Raw genomic sequence first — 14,393 nt, 5'->3', positions numbered from 1 at the left:
AATCATTTTTAATCTTTTTTTGAAGGAATGAATAAAAGAAAATTAGAGATTCTGAAATAGATGGTAGGATCAGAAACAGAAACAGAGAGAAGAAATGTTTATTAATGTCACTCTATTGGTATTTTATTTTGTGGAAGGTGAGAGAATCCTAGAAAACATGGACTAGAGTTTAGTTATAAATTTTAATTATTTTCTTTCTTGACTAAGGGAAGAGGTCTTATCTTAATTTGCTTTTATATTCAAGTGCCAAGCAAAATGTCTAGAATATGGTAGGTGTTCAATAATTACAAAGGGTAAGCCAGGTGGATGGAAGTTGGCAGCCTAATGGAGAACATTTTATTTGTATTTCTGCCTCTTCTTTTTCCACATACACTTCCACATGGGAGTTGGAAAGAGAAGGGAGTAAATTTTTTATTGCTGCCATTTTTATTCCATATCTCTGCCAGACCCTGGCTCTAATTCCTTGTGTTTGCAATTCAGAAAGGAATTGCACACCTCACTCCACACTCACCTTCTCATGTCCCATGAACTCAGGTCTCTTGTAGAGAGAATTTAAAGAAATAATTGCCATGGAAGTGCTAATAATCGAATGTAAATGGTTTAATTTTTTATGGATACTTGGCTTTACCAGGAAACAAGTTCTGATACCAAGAATCTCATGTCTAATAGAATTCACGATAAGATTCACCAAACGTATTTTTCAGTCAATAATTTAAAAAATATGCGTGCATGTATTTTTTTCTGAAGTCCAAATAAGTTTGAAAAGCATGGCTTAAACACAGTTAAGCACATTGGACTTCTCAGTTTTCTGTCTTTAATATACAAAAGCCCATGTGCTATTTTCTCATGGAACTTTTTTTTTTTTTGAACTTTGTTTTTTTAAAGAATGTTTTGAAATATTAACATTCTATGTAGAATTCTTTGGAAAAATTTGTAATAAGTCACCTTTCTGAGCTCATTCACAGAGTGAGGGGTATAAACTTCAATCTGAAAACAAGCTGAAATGGAATAATTTTCTGATTCATTTTTTTCCATTTTGGAATTCACACAGCATTATTCATCTCAAGCTACAGGAATGTTGAGCACTACTTCCCCTTCACCAAAACAAGAAAAAAATACAGGTGTGTACAAGAAATTCTGCAATAGAATCACCTGCCTCAAATAATGACTAGTTTAGTTATTGATAAGGCTGGGGACAATAACTCCCTGAAATCTATGCTGTGACATTTCTCATAAGCCATATCTCCAACAAGTTTTTCAGCTGCTTCAAAACCATTTATTAGTGAAGAGGTGTATCCTGAATACAATAATTTCCCAATAAAAACCACAGGTATCAGACTGAATGGATGCAAGCTGATGTAAATATAATGTTATGTTTTCCATAATCATGGCGGATTATTTGGTTAGTATTGAAATTTAGACTTTAATTTTCTGCCATGACCAAAAGGAAATTTCAGCCAAATGTGACAGAAACCCAGGAGGCTCTGCTTGCCACAGGTGTTTAATCATCAGGGATGCTCTTGGGGAATAACACTGATGGCTGGCAGGCCAGTGTCTACAGATGGGGAAAAGCTAGTGGGGGGTGGGGGAGAGGCAGGTTAGAAAACTATCACAATCTGGACAAGCTCCAAAGAAAATCTCATCTCTCATTTCACACCTTTGCTATTTGCTGTCAGTCTCTCTGCAAAAAGCGTTATTACTTTGCAGTGCTCAACAGGGGTTGATGGGCAACCCTGACGTTTCCCCTCAGCTTCACTGCCTTATGGATAGACTTCTTCATTAAAGCCTGTACCACACTTCTCTTGGTTTAATGGACATAAATATAGCTACTCAAAGAGGGGAAACACTTTCCTATCCATGAAGATATTATATCCCAGAGACAAAAGGAAAACCTGCTAATTGAGAATCGCACTTTGGTTTAATTACACAGATGCTAAAATAATGTAACTGAAGCTCCTTAAAAATATAATTATCCACTATGCAATGCTTGAGAGCATGTTTTATCTTTTTGCCTTTAATGCACATGATCAAGAAAGAGCCAACAAAAGAATCATTCCTGGGTAATTTAGGAAACTGGGACATGTTTGGGTTTGAAGATGTTTTAGAAAATATCTTGCTTTTGGAAGGAATCATCAAAGGTATTTTGTGAGTAGCTACACATAAAATCCTTCTTTACCTGGTTGTTCTTCAAAGACACCTGGGATTAAAATAAATAATAAATTTTAGGGTAGCTTGAAACTGTATCCAATTATCTTCTTCAATATAGTAAAGAGTGAGTACTGCTGTACATTTGAAAAGACATACTGTGTTTGTGGTATGACTTGAAGAAGGTCTAGAAAGTGCTTTTGACTGACTACATATTCTTTCCACCTTTCATTCCCTAACCTTAAGCCCCATCCTCTTGAATTTATTATTAATGCTTACTTATTATATATTTTTCAAAGTATTTGTGTAGAATGCTAATATCTCAAAACACTGTTAAACATAAACCTGATTATGTATTGTTTCCTATCACTATTTGTGTTTTTATGTATGGTACTTTGTGTTTTGATGTTTGTTTTATTTTCCTTGTAAATTTTGTCCATTTCTATAGGTGGAGTTTGACATGGGTTATGTATAGTAAACACTGCCTGATTGATGCTAACATTATGCGTTTATGATTAACTTGGTGAGCAGTGCATACTATTGCTATCCTTCTAAAAAGGATTCTTAGCTAGAAATGTATGCTGAGTTAGCCAAAGGGAGGGCTGATAAAGCCTACTTATATATAGAAATCTAGACATGGCACTAAAATCATTTTTTAGGCTAAATTTTAGCCTTCAAAAAGTCAGAAACTTCTAGACACTGGAGATGGGTGTAGCCCTGAGGAGGAGAAAGGAAGTAGGAGATGGAATACATGGAACTTCTAAGGCCAATATGAGGAGGGGGATTATGGGTGACATGGTGCATCCATTGGTTAGCCTCTTGATAAATAAGCTGCAGAGGTGGGAATATGACAGGGAGGGAATGGAGCCTGGGCTAGCTAGGTTTAAGCTGAGGGAGGTTTTGGTTCCCCCTACTCGCCCCCTCTCCCCAGTGAGGCCATAGCGCTATGAAGGAGAGCACAGGATGAAACCTCCGGCTCTGGAGTCTGAATGCCTGGACCCTAATCCTGTCTTCATTTGTCACTAGCTGCAGAGCCTTGGAAAAGTGACCCATCTGTCTAAGCCTCAGTTTCTTCCTTTGTAAAATTCCCACTGAGTTAAGTTGATAATTAGATGAAACATTCCAACGACCACTTAAAAGAGTGTCTAGCTTGTTGTGAATACTCAAAAAATTATCTGGCATCAGTTCTCCAAAGCCCTGGAGAGTTCTGCTTTGCCAAACCATGTATACATTTCCAACACTGTATGTATGGACACTCAGAAGGTGATCTGTAGCTCTCAGAACTTTGGAAAAGAAAGAAAAATTGCTCAAAGTTTTGAGGAATCTTAGATTTTAATTCAGTGTTAAGCCAGTCTGTCTGCTACATCCTTGCTCTGCTAGGAGAAGAAAAGCATCAAAGCTAAGAAATGGAGCTAGAGCTGCACTGGACAATTCACAGGTTGGATAGTCACAGATGTGTTTACATTTACATCTAGATACTACATGGCTCATTACTTCAGGGTGAGAGGCTACTGCATACATGTGCATCTGCTAATGAATCTGGACCTCCCCCAACAGACTGCCTAGACAGGTACATTTTTTTGGATGATATGTTTTTGAGTGGAATGAGGAAAGAAGAAAGGGAGGTGTGTTGTTAATTGTTAAACATCTTGAACGATCAGTATTTCCAGTTAGTATTTCCTAATTTTTATATTGATAGAATTGTGATAAAATAATGGCCAACACTTACAGAATGCTTTAGATGTATTATGTTTATTGTGAAAGAAATCAGAAGCATTAATGAAATCTTTTTTTTAATGAAATCTTCTTGAAGGTGTATTTATAAGCTCATGTTGATAATGTTAGTTATTATTCTGCCACTGTTTGACATAGGAAGTTTCTTTTTTTTTTAATTTTTTAAATTTATTTTTTATTGGTGTTCAATTTACCAACATACAGAATAACCCCCAGTGCCCGTCACCCATTCACTCCCACCCCCCGTCCTCCTCCCCTTCTACCACCCCTAGTTCGTTTCCCAGAGTTAGGAGTCTTTATGTTCTGTCTCCTTTTCTGATATTGACATAGGAAGTTTCTTGATAAACTTTTCTTACCAGGATTGGTTTGTCCCCTTCCAGTCTTAAACCACATGAGAATTCACTGTAAAGAAGGAGGTACAAGAGTATAAAGAAATTTTTGGGTTAAATGGACCTGGGTTGAATCTTAGTTCTACTACTTTTTAGCTGTGTAGCCTTGAACAAATTAGGTTCTCTGAGTCTCAGTTTTCTCATCTCAAGTATGGAAATATTAATACCTATCTTTGGGGTCTTCAAAAGAGAAGTAATATATTTAAAATGCCTAGAATATAGCAGACACACAAAAAAATAGCCCCTTGGTAGGTATAATTTTGATTCTTTATTGTAGTAATTCTCATGCCAGACACTAAGGATGCCTGTTAAGTCCTACTACTATGGTCCTTGCATCCCAAAAGTTACTCTCCAGGAGCAAACAGAATTATAAGCAAGTAAAGGAACAGGTTTATCAGCATTTATTATAACTTCAAAATCTTCTTTCTCCACTGTCTCATCTAAGGTCAGATCACCATCACCGCACATCTCCACTTCTCCAGTAGCCTCCCAGCTGGTCTCTCACCTGTACTTCAGTTCTCTCCAATATATTCTCCACCAGTAGTCACAGTGTTCCTTTTAAATTTAAGTCAAACTGTCATTTCCTTGCTGAAGACCTGCCTTTAGGTGCCTTTTACTCTTGGAGATCTGGATTCTAGTTGGAGGTACTTCCCTGAACTGAATGTTACCTTTTTTCATCTGTAAAATAAGTAAATTCACCCAGATAATCTCCACGGATGTTCATGTCCAAGATTTTAGAATTCCACTCTGATTTTTTCTGGTATCAATCACCTGCCAGAACTGAAAGTACAGATTTTTATTAGTAAGTGTGATTAATTCTAGCTGCTGTAACAACCGCCTTCATTCCTTAGAGGCTTAACTAGTGGTGTGGTAGTAAAATTTAATAACTGACTATCCAAACAAAAGGGAAAAAAAAATCCTTGATTTGTGGCATTTGCTATTTTCATGGGATGAGTATACTCACCACAGCTGATGTTAATATTTAAGTTACAAAGATACATCATTACATACAGAGTTGGGAAGAAATGCTATTGGCCTTTCAGAGCTGGTATGAGCTGTCTCCAAGACATTGTTGGGCTTAAGCCAGTAATGTTTATTTCTCACTTTTGTGTCAATTCAGTATGATCAGTGGGGGTGCAATGTGAGGCTGTGCTGCTCACAATCATTTGAGGGTTCCTGTTGACAGAGGCTCTGCTGTGTTCATTGTGTTGCTCCTTAGGTCATGCAGGCTGTTGGCATGTGGCTGCATAACAAAGGACAAGAGAGAGAGGATCATGGCACTTTTGGCTGTGAAACCTAGAAGTGGCAACAGTACTTCTCCCATTTTCCTATGACTACACTCAGTCACATAACCATGTAACTGCAGGGAAGATTGGGAAATGTAGTCTTCCAGTGTGTGTAGAAGTCCATGTCCATGACAGAGACTGGCCTTGTGGTAACCAGCCTGCCCACATGTCTCATTTTTTTTTTTCCTATACTCAAACATACCTTTGTCTTAAGGGGTAGGGCTAATCTGCCTAAGACTAAATAATCTGCTGCTAGCTGACTGTATCTTCTGTAAGAAAGAACTGAAAACTGGTACAGCCTTAAATAAGAGATATTTTTCTTATAGTTTGGAGGCTAGAAGTCCAAAATCAAGTCATTGGTAGGACTGTGCTCCCTCTGAAGGTTTTAGGGAAAAATATTTCTGCTCTTTTCCAGCTTCTGATGATTGTTGATCATCGTTGGCATCACCTAGCTTGTAGATGCATCATTTTAATCTTCCTCCATTTGTACATGCCTTCTCCTCTGTGCCTTGTGTCTCTCTGTCTGTGTCCAAATTCCCCTCTCTTATAAGGGCATCAGTAATTGGATTAGCACCTCTCCTATTCTAGTATAAACTTACTTTAACTAATTACACCTACAAAGACTATATTTTGGGAAAAGGTTACATTTACAGCTATTAGGGATTAGGACCTGAACATATAGTTTTGGGGGACACATTTCAACCTATAACATTGACCTTCTCCCCCCCCCCAAAAGAGTTGGACTTTTGCAAATCTTTATAGACCTAGTGTCTATAAAGGCTTAACTAGTGTAGTTTTGGTAAATTCTAAGGCTTAGAACTCAGAACTACAAACCCAAGGTAGGGACTAGAGTTTCCTAAACTGTGAAAGGGCCAGCAGGAAAGGGGGGACAAGTTTCTACTATGTCATTTTATAATTATTTACTGTCCCCAAAATGTGCTGGGGGAAGATCTTGTGTTTCCCATGGTCTGGTTTATGGTTCTGCTAGATCCCTGTGCTCTGTCTTATAATGAATGGTCCACAGGGGACCTATATACCTACTGCTGACTGTCTCTGGGAGCTTTTGCCAATTCGTACTGTTTGAGGGTGCAGCTCTGACAACTGCTTGGGCATGTGTCTTTTTTGCATGACATCTCTTCTTAAAACAAGCAATTCAAAATCCTGTTCAGTCACTGCGGACAGAACTGACTGCTCAGTTATGCCCATTGAGTGTTGATGTGACTCTTTCTTGGCTTTGCATGAGAAAAAACAGCTATCAGTGTCCCTTCCTATATCAAATTGATACACAGTAGTTGGTAAGGACAGGAGTATGCGAATTAAAACTCCCATTTGGGAAAAGAAGGATAGAAAAACATATAAATATCATTGATCCATAGTAAATTGAAATGTCTAGGTCAAGTGTTGTGAAGTTGAGTGGGGAAATTCCTGATGAGACTGGTTTATCATCTGAGAGTGTTTCCTTTTATCTCTTTGGCTATTTGCACCACTCCATGAGGGAAGGGTTTCTTTCTGCTCACTATCCTCCCTGCAACATTTGGGATGGTCAGAGTTCGTCAGAAAAGCAGAACCTGTAGGACATATAATGGAGATTTATTATTAGGGATTGATTGAAGGATGCAGTTACGAAGCTGAGAAGTCCCATGATCAACAGATCATGGACTCCTGCAACCTGGAAATCCAGACAAGCTGGTGATGCATTTCAGTTGGAGCCTTTAGGCCTGAGAATCAGGGGTGTTGATGATGTAAATTCCATTTTGAGGGGCAGTATGTCTCAGCCTAAGCAATAAGGCAGAACAAAGAGCAAAAATTCTTCCTGCTTCAGCCTTTTTGTTCTGTTTAGGCCCTTAGCAGATTAGATGATGCTAACCCACATTGGGGAGGGCAATCAGCTTTACTGAATCCTCTAATTCAAATGCTAAATCTCTTCCAGAAACACCCTTAACAGACAGCCCAGAAATCATGTATAATCATATCTGGGCATTTCCTGATTCAATCAAATTGACAGATAAAATTAACTATCACTGTAGGCACTGGGATATGTGCCCTTCTTGGGGCTGTGGAGTTGTCAGAGCCCATTTAGAAGGCTGAGGTCACAAGGGTTTTTTAAAAAGTCCTGAATGGTAGAGGGGTTGTACTCTTCTTGGTTATGGTTTATCTAGTAACACACTTCCCTTGAAAAACTAGGTAGGCTGCTGATCTGTTTGCTTAAAGTCAATCTCACATGTTAGTAACTGAGGCACCCCAGTTTCTTTCCCTAGAAAGAGTCCAGATCTACATTATTTCTTTGCTTTCTCTCACTCAATGTTTTCCTCTTTCAGCTTAATGGCGGCTACCTTGAGGCAGTTGGGTTATCTGGTTATCTTTAATCTGATTTTTTTCCAGAAAGCTTGGTCCTAGTGGGGCTCTGTTGCTCAAAGCCTTATTTGATCTTTTTTTTCCTGCTCCTTAAAACCCAAGAAGCAGTCAATATTTGTAATCCAAGGTCCCATATTACTGGACTCTCTCTATTCCTTTTTCTTTTCTCAAGCTGATCAATTTTCTCCTGAACTTTATTATAATTTCACTTTATTATAATTTCTAACCAAATTCAGCAATAATTGTAAACACATACTAACACCCTACTCTCCTTCAAACTGCTTTACCTAGTGACAGGCTCAGTAGGTGTGAAATCTTCTTGTCAGGTTGTTGCACATGTGGCCTTTGCATAACGCAAATCATCATCTTTCTAGACTCTAATATCATCTCCACCTGACTTCTCACTCAGTACAATGCATTTTTGGTCTTTGTTATAATAGCATTCCATTTCAAAGTGTCCATTTCCATACTAGAATAACTAGTGCTACCTATTGTGGGGGGGAAGAAAAACCAAAACAAACAAACCTCTCCAATTTTTGGTGGATTAACACATTAAACATTTATTCTTTACTCTGATTGGCAGGGGAAGCCGAGATACGGGGCTCTGCTCCACATGGTTAGTCAAGCACTCAAGGTCCTTCCATCTTTAGTTACTGTCATCATCAACATGTAGCTTTTCATGCTCGCTGTGTTCACGATGCTTACCACTGAAAGAGGAGAGAAGACCCACCTGCTCTTAGCCATCACAGTCTGTGTAAGTCACCAGTTTTCCTTACATTCATTTGGCTCCATTGAGACACAGGAAGCAGGGAAATGTAGTTTTGCTATGTATCCAGAAAGAGGGAAATGCATTTGGTGAGCATCTAGAATGGTGTCTGCTAGTGATATAATTGTTTCTTTACTTTTTAAAAAGTAGTTTCGCCCTAGGTCATTTCTGAAGAAGGCAGCATTAGAAAAAAAGAGTGAGAAGTGTTGACCAGATAAAAAGAACCTAAATCAGAATGACCCACAGTTCAATACAACTAACATTTATTGGGTATTTACTTTTTTTCCTAACTTTTGTCTAGGTCGCTTTGATTTTACTGAGTCGCTTCTAGTATAGCATCTCTAAATGTCAGCTAGAGACTAAACATGGAAGGCACTTCATGATTATGCCACTTGGTGTTCTGTTGTTTTTGGGTGTAGAAATAAATCTTACCAAGGTGTTAGGATAATATATATATTTTTTTATCACAAGGGAAATTTCTCCACTGATTCTTTATTCTTTAATTCATTTGGCTATTAACCGGAAATGTAAGAGACAAATATTATTTATAAATGAAATCCTTTTAGGCTCAGCTGTAGCTATGTCTTGTCCTGCAACATAGCCACATAGTGTCCAGGTATTAGGACATTATGATAACCAGATACTCACTGGTTGAAGCTGAGCTGAATAATGTATTAGCACGGGATCATGTCTTACCCTCCCCACTCCATTGAGTGAAGTGCTTTGTTTTTAAAAACCTCCTTTGGGAGGCTTCACAAACAACTGCTATTTAGCTCCTAGATTCCAAAGATGATAGACAGAGGCCTTTCCCTGCAGGTATAGATAGCTTACCTTCTGATGGTGGAATCTGATTATTGGACCCTCCCTGCAAATGACCCTGTCTAAAATCAAACAAAAATCGGAGATATTGAAAACCAAGCAAGAAAACACTTAGAGTCTAGCAAAATTCAAATTAATGCTGACCTCCACTAGCAGAATATATAAAACGGTATACTTATTAAGAGGTGCATTTGAGCCATTTGGGGTTGAGAACTTTGCGTTGCTGATTTTGAAAGAAAGGAAAAAAAAGCAAACCCAGGCAGCTGCCCTAGTTTCTAGTTGGACACTAGAGTATTTACTTAGCACAGAACCAGTCAGAGCTAATGGTTCTGAGTGCCTCTAATGGGCCTCAGGGTTGAGCAGAGCCAGTTTTGGCAAGAGCAGAGATGTATGCCCATCTGAGAATGGGCATATCTCCTCAGGTGGGACTTATACCATCTTCTCTCTCCCTCTACCCTCCCTCCTCGGGAGCTTTCAGCTCCTCCCCACAGAGTGCGTGTGCATGCTTCCAAAGCTCAAGAGTTTGGATCGATACCTCAAAGTTTGGAAGTTTATGAAATCTTCCAAATTGGAATGAAAACATCTCCCTGGGTATTCTGCAGTGCTAGTAATTGGAAATGAAACATCTGAGTGAAGGCAAAGCATTCCCCAGACCTTCATCTTATTTCCACTCAGATGTAATCCAAAATTAACACTTGCTCCAGACACCCAGCCTATTAGCACCCGGAACGATTCCTCAGCTTCAACAAGAAGGGCAGAGGCTGGGGGCCTGAGTGAGTGGTGAGGGGCTCCCCCACTTGGAATTCCACCCTGGTAACCCAACAAGAGACACGCATTACCATTTAATTATAATGATGGAACAGATGTGATAACAAGGTTGTCTTCTCTGGCTCTGTTCCTGATGTCACCACAAGGGTTTCCAGTTGTTGCTCTTTCTCATTTTGCGCTTCCTCATTAATCTCAGCTCCTCCAGCTGCCTCCTGCTCTCTTCCCTGACATGTCTGGTCGGCCTTTGTGCCAGGCGATCACAGCCTTTCAGAGAAGTGGCTGCATGGGGCTGGGTCTTTGCTTAGTTTGCTTCCAGCCATCTGTGCCTTCCTGCAGGCAACCTCGTGCTCCTCTCGAAGCCCTGTGACTTCATCTTCACCAAATTATTGCATTTAAAAAAAGATATTTCAAACCCAAATGATTCCTTTGTGGTATCCATAAAAGACCATTTCCTTTGTATTCTGTGACTGTTATTTGGAATTTGCTCCTCATTAGGTTCTTGACCGCCTCATAGCTCCCTCCTCACTCTTGTCTGTTTTCCTAAATCCCAACTTGAATATAGTTATAATTATTGATTTTCCCTCAACATTCAGGCTTACCAAACCCAAAATCAGAAACAGATTAATGGATTCATTAATTTGACATAAGCTGGAATTTTGTATCTCTTCCTGTGAGAGTGAAACCTGAGGATGAAATTGATTTGGTAAGTTTTATATAAATACTTAACAAAATGTATGGTGTTTGAGATTTTGAACACAACTGGGCATGTGTACATTTTCCAGTTTTGGGTTTCCTAGCCTTTGTGGTATAGACAAGTGGTGAGCTATTAGCAAATTAAAATAGGGTATATATAAGCTCTTTGTTGAGAGAAGACATGTGTTTTTCTTTCTCATGTTATTCCCAGCACTTGCCATATGATAACTAATTCTACAATGAATAATAGTAAACTTCTACATTTTTTGAGCAGTTAATATATGCCCAGTACTGTGCTAAGCTTTTTATGTATAGAATCTCATGACACCTCTCTAAAGCAGGTCCTGTTCTATCATTCCCATTTTACAGATGTGAAAACTGAGGCCCTAGAGAGCTAAGACTTGCCAAAGTTATAAAAAAGGTATTGTTGGAGGCTGACCGGGAACCCAGGCAGGGTTATTTCAAGACCTGGTATCTTAGTCATTATACGTGTATATTTTTCCCCCGCAAAAAGCAAAATATCTGTGAAGTTTATCGTCTAAACATGGAAGCAATGCTCAAGCACCATAGCTAAGAAGTCTGTAATGTGATGTAGGTGACCATAATTATAAGGATCTGGAGACACAAATGGGTGTGTTTTCCAGTTTCTTACAGGAGGATGGATGCAGGGAGAGAGAGTACTGCAGGTAGGGTAGCACCTGATGCACAGGGAAGGGCCTTTGATTGCAGAGGATGGGAATGGGATTGCCGTTCCTGTGTTTACCTGTGGCTTTGCACAGGGAGTCAGACTCCTGGACGTTTCTGAAGACATGTTAAAGCAATAGAGAGAGCCACAGATTTGAGAACTAGATTATTCTTCAGATTATAGATTATTGCTGCCTATTTCCTAGACCAATAACCTGACTTATGCTATGTGTGCAGTTAAAGTCTGAATACAGTGACATCTCTCAGCCTCAGGTGGTGAACCAAGGAGAGGAGCTAGAAGTCCTCGGCATTCACAGATGAGCTATTCTTCTTAAAATCCTCTGCTTGCTCTTTAAGCTGGAGCTGCAGTTTTACCCAGCAGGCACACTGGGCTGATCTGATTCTAGCTGTCTTCTTGATCGATCCCAGCTAGATCAATACAGAATGCTCATATCAGAGGTCATTCCTTAAAGCTGCAAGTTTAGGTCAAATAAAAGAAACATTATTACACATAAAAATGGAGAATTTACAGATTTTTTAGAAACAATTACATCATTGCAGAGCTGGAAAATATGAAGAATTTCAAGGAGTGACATATGTTTAGAGATATATAAACCCTTAGATAGTTAATATCAACTCCTTCTAGAGAATGTTATCCAGAGATGCACTCAGTTTGCTGATTATAAGTCAAGGTCAGGTGTAATAGTGTTGTTGCGTTTGGACCAGAGGTACCCAAGTATCAGTGATTATATATCTAGGGAGCTGTATGGTTCCAGGATCATCTATGAAGAGATGTGGAGGAGAGCCAGAAACAAAACCACTTAACCCATTTCAGTTTATTGTTGTTACAGTGGTGTGGCTCTTGGTAATTTACGAGACTGTCTGTGGGGTTCAGGAGCTCTTGAGACCTCCCGTCTAATAAAATAGCCATGTCGTTTTTCCTGAGTGAAGGGACCGACATATATCAAGAAGTGCAATTTGTTTGATATCCTTTTGTACAGGAAAAGGAAAGGTTGTGGCATTTGTAGGTTAGTAAAAAGAGGGAGGAAGTTAAGGTATATAGGTATGTTGAGAAAGACTTTGCAGTTGAAAGTACATAAAGGTCCTTTTGTATTTAACATCTTGGGGGCATGCTAAAATTTCAAGTTGAAGCTGTCAGTTTAAAGTCTTAAATGTAGTCCATTGCATATTCCTTCAGGTTTTAAAGATAGCAAAACACTGCTTCCTTTCTAATAATTGGTTAAACCACCCCTTACTTGAAGAAGGCAGGCCACTTTGCTTTTCCTATTTGCAATAAAAACTATAATCCTGGTTGTGAAAGAAGGCATATGGAGGAGTCTTTATTCCCAGTGAGTTGTCCTTTTAAAATGGAATTCCCAAAAGAGGGGTTTTGTAATTACATATTGGATCATTTGATCCAAAGACTGTGTCCCTGAATGAGCAGTCTGACTCACTACACAGCTATCCCAGGAAGTGAAGATCCATTTAGTCTTCTTGTTTAATTTATAAAATTATGATTTTTACTGACAAAAAATAAGCCTGTGCTACATAAATTAATGACACAAATTTTGAATAATCTATGATCATAGGCAACAGCGAGGCCTGGATAATTTGATATAGCCCATAAAAGTAGAATTATGTCTTTATACGCTTGTGGGGTGAGTGTGTGCATATGTACTTATGTATTTGCATGTACGTATGTGAATGAGATAGATTATAAGGCTGAGGACTCAGGGTAGTACTGGTAGCATTGGGGTATCAGTTGGCATATAGAATTTTAATTAGAAAAGTTGAGATTTTCTGACTAAAAACTAAGAGTTTTTGTGGGTAGGACATAAATGTACAAATGCATGTATTGAACCATGGGCTTTTATAACAGCTTATTGATGACAGTGGTGTCACACATTCAGTACACACCTTTTCATGACAGAGTACAGAATAGCTTTCTTCTTCAAAAATATTTTTTGTCTGGCTAGAGCTTCTCTCAATAGTGCTCAGAGTTCAGTTAAGGTACAATTCAGAGTAAAGAAATCTGGCTTTTAAAGCTCTGTCTTTTCTGGTAGAAATCATTTAGTTTCTTCTCTGCTAATAGCAGTATTGAGTCACAGGGGAGTGGTTATAGGAGGAGTTTGATTGCATTCATTCCTCTTTGGGGTCCCTAAGAATGGGTATCCCTGGCATTGGGCAGAACACTAGCCAGTAACTTACATGAAGCTCAGGCATCTTTGCAATAATTCTTCCAACTGTCTAACTCAATAGCAGCCTTTGGAAGAGTATTTTTTATCTATGACAGTTGCAGCTTTCAATCCTAGATTGGATTTCTCCCTGTCCTCCCAGAAGATGTTTTAGTGATGTACCAGCTTTAGCATATGATTGGTAAGGCCTTGAAATAAATCCACAGCTAAAAGAGAGGCATGGTAGGGTAGGGTGGAAAAGGGCGTTCAAATTCACTAGTAAATCTAATACCCTGCTAACACCATTTTTAAGAAAGGAGGGACTTGTTCTTCATTTCTGTATTCTTTCTAAGTTTCTTAACTCTCTTTCTTCTCTTCTTATTGTCATTTCTCTGTAGAATCAATTAATCTGATTGGCTGTCACTGTTCTGAAATTTGTGGTGCCTGGTTGCTGCCAGGGAATTGATTTTTACATCTGACCTGGTGCATGGGACCAGTCAGTGACATGGTCTTCATGGGGTCTGAGTGTCCTCCATCCTCATTGGTACTAACTTACTGTGCCCTTGAACAAATACCTTTT

General features: G+C 38.9%; 1 protein-coding gene across 23 annotated transcripts in view; it reads left to right on the top strand.

The window, feature by feature from the left end:
* LOC144315677 (uncharacterized) overlaps positions 1-14,393 on the top strand; it is a 118,519-nt gene that overhangs the window by 42,219 nt on the left and 61,907 nt on the right. For 19 of the 23 annotated variants that reach the window (XR_013381443.1, XR_013381437.1, XR_013381431.1 and 16 more), the window contains 4 exons: positions 1,052-1,121; positions 3,621-3,715; positions 8,493-8,663; positions 10,856-10,965. The gene's annotated coding sequence lies outside the window, so the exon portion shown is untranslated. Of the gene's footprint in view, positions 1-1,051; positions 1,122-3,620; positions 3,716-8,492; positions 8,664-10,855; positions 10,966-11,324; positions 11,376-14,393 lie in introns of those variants that run through there. The other 4 variants (XM_077900597.1, XM_077900594.1, XR_013381446.1 and 1 more) reach the window with 3 other exon arrangements.

Source organism: Canis aureus, chromosome 6 (genome assembly GCF_053574225.1).
Source record: "Canis aureus isolate CA01 chromosome 6, VMU_Caureus_v.1.0, whole genome shotgun sequence".
Lineage (NCBI taxonomy): Eukaryota > Metazoa > Chordata > Mammalia > Carnivora > Canidae > Canis > Canis aureus.
The sequence above is the reverse complement of the archived record's forward strand: the minus strand, read 5'-3'. Positions and strand labels throughout refer to the sequence as shown.